This window comes from Marmota flaviventris, chromosome 9 (genome assembly GCF_047511675.1).
Source record: "Marmota flaviventris isolate mMarFla1 chromosome 9, mMarFla1.hap1, whole genome shotgun sequence".
Classification (NCBI taxonomy): Eukaryota; Metazoa; Chordata; class Mammalia; order Rodentia; family Sciuridae; genus Marmota; species Marmota flaviventris.
Window position 1 is genome coordinate 77,185,956 of NC_092506.1, and position 8,175 is coordinate 77,194,130.

Here is an 8,175-nt window from a genome sequence, read left to right on the forward strand (position 1 = left end):
GAAGTGTGTTCCAAAGGTTCATGCTGTTGGCTACATGCAAAAGGATTAACAGTGTCCCACCCTGACTGTCTGTGCAGAAGGTCTGGGTCTTCAGCTTGTAGCTTCCACTTCCTGCCTGTACCATGCCTCCACCATCATATGAGATAGAAGCAGTAAATAGCCCAGAGTTTAAGAATCTTGACATCACAGACTCTGAGAGTATTTGGCAGTTTTTTGTCTCTCCCCTCTTTTACTCCCAAACTCTTCACCAGGAAGTAGTGAATGCTCTGCTGGTTCCCAGGTGAAACTCAATTTCATGGATAACTTTTTAACAGCATTAACATTGTCTGAAACTAGCCCCTACCCCAACCTTTTTTTTTTTTTTGAGATTATCTTGCTCAGTCTCCATCTGGCCTTAAATTCTTTATCCTTCCAAGTAGTCTCAGACTCCTGAGTAGCTGGTATTATTGACATGAACCCCTGTGCACAGCAGCTGTCTCAATTTTTTTGCCTGAGCTAGACCTTATATAATTGCTTTATCCTAGGTGTCAGAAATCACTGTGACCATACTGCATCTTCCAGATATAAAGTATGGATGCCCAAGCCAGTGTCTGAGAGCTTGTATCTCTTTGATTTCTCTTTTAGGGAAGAAATTTAGCAAATATGAACATTTGAGGATTCCAAAAATGAGGAGTTTTCCTCATCTAACACTTTGAAAATCTGGGGCAAAAAACAGGGTCTCCTGGGCAGCCTAATGCCTTTGTAGCTCAGGAAATCACAGGGCAGCTACTTCTCCTGAACACTCTCCCTTAAAGCCCAGGATTCTTGTATTAAAAGTCTTGATTTTATATCCTAAGATCATAATTAGTAACAGCTGGACAAATTCATCCTTGACACTAATCTGTGTACAAGGGAAGTTCTAGAAAAAGTCCATCCAGCGTATAAAGAGTGTGTAGAGGCTTATGGTGGCACCTTTCATGTTCCAAACAGGATGGGTTGGAGGTGTGCCTCGTCTGCTCTTGCAGTTTACACTGAATATATGTCATTCCTTAAGAAGCACTTGCAAGGCAGGACCCTAGGTCACTTACTGGAAAGCATGAGATTGAGGTGAGAAAAACAAAATTATTATTTTTTCTTTCCTTTTTATTTCATATGTGTGTGTGTGTGTGTGTGTGTGTGTGTGTGTGTATACCAGGGATTGAATCCAGGGGCACTTAACCACTGAGCCACATCCTAGCCATTTTTCATATTTTAGTTATGGATAGGTTCTTACTGACTTGCTTAGGACCTTACCAATTGCTGAGGCTGGGGTTTGAACTGCTGAGCCATTTGCCTCAGTTTCCCTAGCTATGAATATAGGCATGCGCCCCCAAACCTGGTGAGTAAAATAAAATTTCTAAACTAAATCCCTCTCTAAGTATCAGAATAAAATTAAATTCAATCTCAGGGAAAATATTTATAAATGTTCAAAAATATTTACTAAAAATCATATATTGATGACACCCTCTTTATATGTTTTTAAAGCAAAAAAAATAAAAGAACGCAATTAAAAAGATTAGATATAATCTGAAGCTGAGGATTCATTTTGTTTTATTTTTTTAATTGATCATTTTTGGTAAGCCTGTGGAGGTTTATTTATGAAGATTAGACAAGGTGATACATCAATAATCAATATTCTGTACCTGAAAAATAATTACCCACATTACCAAACCACCCACACTAATTCAATCACCCACACTAACCCAATTACCCACACTAACACTGATTGGAAGCATCTTGAAATGCAATCAAGGAAGAACTGGATGTGGTCTTCAGGCACTCAGTAAAAGGGCACTCCTGGAGACAAGCTCATTCTTCTCCAGAGCAGAGTTTGGAACTCACCTGGCTAAGGGACAATTTAATCTACCACCTCTACAACTGGAGCATGTAATCCAGGAGCTGAATTCATACTCTCCCTTCTACAACAGGCACTGGTGAAACCATGGACCCACTAGTTAGGTAAGTACACAATTTATAGTGGAACTGTAGCTGCTTTCCCAAGCCAAATCAAGTCAAATTTCCTATTTTAAATGATCATCAAACTAGGTTATCTCTATGAAATGATGCTGTTTCTCTACTTAGTATAAAAAATCATTCCTCTTCTGTCTTGATTTGAATACAGTTTGGAATTAAAGTGATATTTAATTTAATTTGGTTAGTTTTGTATCCCTTAGTTAGTTCTATGTGTTTTATAAGGACTCAGAAACTAGTTTCCAGATAACTTGTAATTTTGTTCTTGTAGATCTAAAAATATATTTAGGAATATTTCTTCCCTCTTATTTCTAGAAATTCAACCACTTGTAGATATGAGAACCCAAATCTTTAGCAAAATAAAATTATAAATGATGCCTTGTTGGGGTTGGGGATGTGGCTCAAGTGGTAGCACACTCGCCTGGCATACGTGCGGCCCTGGCTCGATCCTCAGCACCACATACAAACAAAGATGTGCTGTCCATCGAAAACTAAAAAAATAAATATTAAAAAAATTCTCTCTCTCTCTTTAAAAAATGATGCCTTGTTTTATGGAACAGATTAAAATAATTACATATTTTCACAGTGTGAAGCAGTGCTTAGAAATAGTTTTGGCTTGGTAGAGAGAGATATTCTCTGAAATGCATAATTTATTTGAGTTATTTATTTATTTTTTAATTTTTTATATTTGGTCATACATTAAAGGAAGTCTATTTTGGCACAGGCAGAAGTGTGCTATTCAATAAGAACTTGAGTAAAATTTTGTTCAGGACTTTTTCTCTTCAAGGATAGATGAATAAATTCTATTGATATTCTTCCTTCAAAAAATGGACTTAGAAATCTCACAAGCCTTCCAGAAAGAAAGCACCTGCTCCATCTGCCTGAACTACCTTGTGGACTCAGTCACCATAGGCAGTGGCACAGCTTTTGTTGGCCCTTTCTCTGCCTTTCCTGTGAACAAGCCCAAACTCCTGCCTGTTGCCCTGTGTGCAGAGAGCCATCTCAACAGAAATATGTCAAAAACAATATTCTTCTGAAGAATTTGATGTCCACTTCCAGAAAAGCCAGTCTCGGGAAATCCCTGAGCTCTGAGGAAAATGTGTGTGATCCACAAAGGGACAAAGAAGATCTGCTGTGAAGAGAACAAGCCCCTGCTGGGTTTGCTCTGATCCAGCTCTCAGGAGCAAAGGGCTCCAAGGACATCCTTCAGTAGATGGGGCTGCTGAGGAGTACCAGGTAAGTGAATCCACTAAGAGCACTATGAAGGGTGAGTGAGGGCGCTCAGGGATTATAACAAAGATTAGGATCTCAACAATGATTGCCCTGTTTTTTACTGCTTGCTACAAAATTTTCTATGCATCAAGGAAGAAGCTAAGAACCAAAGTTGTAAGCAATAAATAAAGTATACAAATATACCTGCCTTAGTGGAGCTTGCTTCTACAGGGCTAGTGATAAGGTACATGGTTACTTAAATTTTGAGTTTAACACTAAGGCATTAGAAAGTTCTCATTTGAAAAGAGTTACAGGATACTAAAATAATATATGCAAAATATTTCTATATAGTATGCATATATACTAACACAAGGGAATAAATAGAATAAAGTGCTTGGAATTAGTGAAGGAGAGCCTCAGAAAAATCCCAATTGTGATGGAATTGCCACACTATCTGAGAGCTATATATCACTATCCCTGGCTACATTACATTTTGTACTTTTGCAGCCTGAAATCTTCTAAAATTCATAATCATCAATGGTAAAAAAAAAGAAAATATTATAATTTTTTTCCATATATATATATATATATATATATATATATATATATAATTACATATATACATACATACAAAGGAGAAGCTGCTAAATGAAATAAGATCATTATGGGAAAAGATCCATTTAATTCAGAAAAAATCTAAATGAAGAGAACGGAATTATCAGTCCATGGATGGTAAGTATAAGTCTATTTTCCTAACACCCAGCTTGAGACAGACATTCTATAAATTGATCTATAGACACTTTAACATCATAGTGTAAGGATATTAGGCATAGCTTTTCTGGTGGTTTCTAATTCTCAAAGTAAAATTCAACTATGTTGGTCAAACGAATGACCAAGCAGTGTTGTAGGGATGTTTGAGTTTAAAATTAATTTACTAACCGTAGAAGAGACTTTTGTATATTATGATGTGTGACTCACCTATAAATTCTAATTGCTTGCATAGATGCTTTTATATGTGGAAGAATAAATTATCAATCAAAACTTTTTTCTTCAGCTATTTTATGCAATCATGAAGCAGATAGAAGTGGATAAAAGCAGATAAAAGAATGGTTTGGTTCCTTCCATCATTAGAGAGAATAGAAAAACAATCAAGATTAAAGAGGAGTGAAATTGTAATTTCTGAGAAATGGGCAGATATGAATTCATGGTGTATGTAACATACTGATAAAAAGTACTGGCCAAGAGAGGTTTAAGTGGAGGAGGATAAAATCATGCTTCAAAGGTGATCTAGACAACCTATACCTGCAGTGCTACATGTATCTACAGGAAGAGCTGATGAGGGCTGAGTATAAGTAATTGTGTCCCATTATTCTTGAGGAAGAAAAACTACATGTAGAGTCTTAAAAAGGAAAGCAAATGAATTTTAGAGCACCTCAAAAAAAGCAATGACAAAATGGTTCAAAAGAAGAAAGGCCTCAGAGAAATATATAAGAAGCTGGTGAAAATGTCCCATAAACCCTATGTTGAACTTCTGCAGGTAATCACTGAGATGAAGGTGAAAGTGATTTATGTACTTTGAGGTTCTCAGTTTTGACCACATTATTTAGTGCCACATCTAAATTTTCACATCTCCTGTGTGATTGATGGGGTTCTTTCCTCTTTGGATATAATCTAGGTAAAGCTTAATTTTCATTCTGACTACAAATAAGCAAAATTTATGGAATTTTGTGAGTAGCTGTCCTAGGAAATGTTTTCCTCTTAAATTGTTGTTTTGAATCTTGCTTTCTTAAGAACCAGAAATAACCATTTATTCATGAACATTCCGTTTTTGCCTGCCACTGGACAATATGAAGCAATTTTGGAAAAGCTAATGGCTCCTTAATTCTGTTTTGAAGTTGTGGGTTTGAAATGCCCTCATTAGAGACATTATCTACTATGTGCTACCCATGTCCTACCTTCTCACTCTTTTCTCACCCTCTGGGTGCTGATATCTTCAAGAATTCAGTTTCTTCAAATATGTTTTACCAGTATTGTCCTGAGAGATGAAAATGAATTTATAACAAGGGTTGCTGTGGTGATATTTGATACTTACCTGAACTTTCCAAAAACAAAATACCATCTTATTTCTTAAGAAATTTAAGCCTTTCTGGTTTTCTTTGCAGGACTTGGGAGATCTATTGACAAAGTAAGTTTAGTCTTTAGTGCAAACTAGGGCACCATGTGAGCTATGAAAAGGATCAAGCTGTTTCTCACGAAGTGAAGAAATACTTTATGTAGACAATAATCAACTGTGTGTGCATGTGTTTGTGTGAATATGACTTCCTGTCCCCTTTATCAGAAGTTAGCTTCTCTTTGCCCCTGTGTTTGAGGGTTGAGGGATGAATGCTGACATTCATAAATACAACTCTGTATGATTTTACATTCTAAATCAGAAACACTGAGGTGCATGGGATAGTTTTTCCTAGTTAGGAAATGAGATTGGCACCTCTGAGAAATGAGTTGTTAACAGGCAAATAAAGTAAGAAAGACTCCTAGGAACAGTCCCTTCTCATGAAGATGGAGGTACACTCTGATGAGGAAAGGTTTCAAGAAATATTTTCAGTGGAATGGTTGTTTAGTTCCTTAAAAACTGTGATGACATCTTTCACACCACAACATTCATGTTCTCTTCCTCCTTACAGGAGTGAGTCAGTGCAGCTGCACATGCCTCATTCTATAAAGCCAGCACTTTCTGCCCAGACCATCACTAGACTGATAGGCAGCTCAACTGCTTCCAAGGTGAGTATCAGCCCACTGATGGGAACACAGTATAGCACCCTTCAGTAATGATTTTCTGTGGGAAATCTTTAACTTTATTAACCTTTAATATCCCAAAAGGAAATGGCTTGTCAATTGGTATCTATAATCTCATTTAGTAATCTGGTTACCATGATTAAATAAGAAAAAAAATAATAACTGCAGGCTGGTATAATAATAAATGTGATTCAGGGTATAGATACAAAATCATTTAAGTAAGTCAGACAATTATAAATTAGTTCAGAATGTTCTCCCTTTAAATTAAGTGCCAGTAATGATGGAGATTATTTAAATATTTTCCCTTAAAATGCCTTTGTAATTGAATGTTTCACATGTATTATATTAAATATAATATACACAAATACATTAAATTTAATATATTAAAATGCATGAACAAACATAAAATAACTGAATTCACAGAGCAATACTTTATGAACATCAAAAATAAAATGAGTTGGTAAAGTTGAGGCAGTATATAGATTTCCATGGTAAACCTAAATAGGAAAAAAGCAAGTGGATATTTATTTGGATTTAATGGCAATGAGACCTCCAGTTCTCAGGTAAATTGAAAATCAGTGAGCTAGAAGTAGGCATGACCACCCTTTTTGTTACAGTGTCCATATTTTTACCAGTGTTTTCATTGAGACTGGGCTCTTGTTTCTGCAGCAGGTTTTCTGGAACTCTTGCAATATACTCCAGTCACAATTATGCCTTTACTTCTGCCTTCTAAAACACCTCTCCTCCCAAAAGAGTCAAAGGTATAACTTCTCATCTAACAGAAATTTAAAAGATGATTTTGACTGGAATATTGTCTTCCTTCCACAGTGGAAATTTTCTTCAAAAATGCAGTAATCAATCATAACATCAAGCTATTTGATGATGTGAGAAGTTTGAGATTTGAGCATGTCCATCCAAACTCATGTTTGAATTCTGATAGATCTAACTATTTTGCTGTATGGAGAACAAAGAGTTCCCTGGGAAATATTACTGGAAATTCGATATGAAGGACTCTTTGGACTGGGATCTAGGAATCTGCAAGGATTCCTGGGTAAGGAAGAATGGCACACGGATTGACTCCAAAGACATGTTTCTTCTCCTCATTGTTAAGGAGGATGATCACCACAGTCTCTTGACCACCTCCCCAATGTTTCCTAACTACATAGAGAAACTTCAGGGCTACGTTGGTGTGTTTCTTGATTTTTTGAGAGTGGAAGTGTGAGTTTTGTGAATGTTACTAGGAGTTCTCTTATATGGCAGTACCTTGCTGGCTCTTTGAATTTCCCAGTCAGGCCTTTTACTCATACTGGCCACAAATGACCATGGATAAGTCAGGAAACTATGCCAAGGAATTTTGTAATTCAGGCAGCCCTTCCCAGTAAAAGGCAACAACAATATACTTTAGTATTTTTTCAGTATTTTTTACTTGAGCCTGGTGTGGTTGTACACAATTATTAATTCCAGCAATTCTATTAATTCAGGAAGCTGAGGTTGAAGGACCTCAAGTTTGAGGCCAGCCTTGGAACCTTAGCAAGACCTGGTCTCAATAAAGGAAGGAAGGAAGGAAGGAAGGAAGGAAGGAAGGAAGGAAGGAAGGAAGGAAGGAAGGAAGGAAGGAAGGAAGGAAGGAAAGAAAGAAAGAAAGAAAGAAAGAAAGAAAGAAAGAAAGAAAGAAAGAAAGAAAAGAAAGAACAGACAGACTAGATGGGGCTCAGATACAGCTCAGTTGGTAGAGTGGTTCCCTCACTTGCACATGTTCTGGGTTCAATTCCCAGCACCACCAAAAAAAAAAAAATATTCTTGAATGTATCTTCATTCTGCTTTTAAAAACAAAGACGTGTTGAAGACAGTGTGAATGCAAAGTTGTGTTGATTAATTTTCTTTAAATGAAGATCATGTTTTGTGGCACATAAATTGCTTTGCAGTCCCTTTTTTCCATCTACACTATAGGTTGTGGATCTTTGCATGTTTTGTGAGTTTGTGAAAATTAACAAAATTACAAGAACTATGTTGAACAGAAATGGAAAGAGAGGGCATTCCTATCTTGTTCCAGATTTTATTGGCAATGCCTTCAGTTTTTCTCCATTTAGAATGATGTTAGCTTGAGTCTTAGCATAGATATCCTTTACAATGTTGAGATATATCCCTAGTTTTTCTAATATTTTGATCATAAAAGCATTT

At 36.4% G+C, this 8,175-nt stretch overlaps 1 pseudogene; it reads left to right on the forward strand.

The window, feature by feature from the left end:
• The first annotated feature begins 2,816 nt into the window (after window positions 1-2,816).
• Window positions 2,817-7,314, forward strand: LOC114081963 (tripartite motif-containing protein 43-like; annotated as a pseudogene).
• The last annotated feature ends 861 nt before the right edge of the window (window positions 7,315-8,175 follow it).